The sequence below is a fragment of the Phalaenopsis equestris genome, unplaced genomic scaffold (assembly GCF_001263595.1).
Source record: "Phalaenopsis equestris unplaced genomic scaffold, ASM126359v1 Scaffold219150, whole genome shotgun sequence".
NCBI lineage: Eukaryota > Viridiplantae > Streptophyta > Magnoliopsida > Asparagales > Orchidaceae > Phalaenopsis > Phalaenopsis equestris.
Window position 1 is genome coordinate 212326 of NW_018237542.1, and position 610 is coordinate 212935.

The following is a 610-nucleotide window of genomic DNA, read 5'->3' on the forward strand; positions in this document are numbered from 1 at the left end:
AAAATTGATAGAGGCATAAGATTAATGCTGGCTCCCAAATCACATAAAGCTCTTCCATAAAATTTTTCACCGATAGCACACGGTATAGTGAAACTGCCTAGATCTTTTAATTTTTCAGGAAGCTTTTTCTGAATAATTGCACTACACTCTTCGCTAAGTGTAACCGTTTCATTATCAGTGAACTTCCTTTTCTTATTCAGTATATCTTTCATAAACTTCACATAATTGGACATTTGCTCTAAAGCTTCTACAAAGAAAATATTTACCGTTAATTTCTTAAGAATTTCTAAAAACTTAGAAAATTATTTATTCTGTTTGTGTTGCTTCAATTTTTGAGGAAACGATGGTGGAGGTTTCTCCACAGTAACTTTCATTGGTGTAAGTGGATATTCTAATTATGGGTATTCATGATCCTTTTCTTTCTCTTTTTCAGTTTCCGTTTCTTTCTGTACTCTTGTTTCCAATTGTTTTCCACTTCGTATTTGTATCACTTTTATTTGTTCTTTTCCTTGATCTTTAGGATTTGGTTCCACAGTACAAGGAAAAGTTCCTAATGTTCGGTTACTAAGCGCAGTAGCGATATGCCCTAATTGATTTTTAATATTCTTAA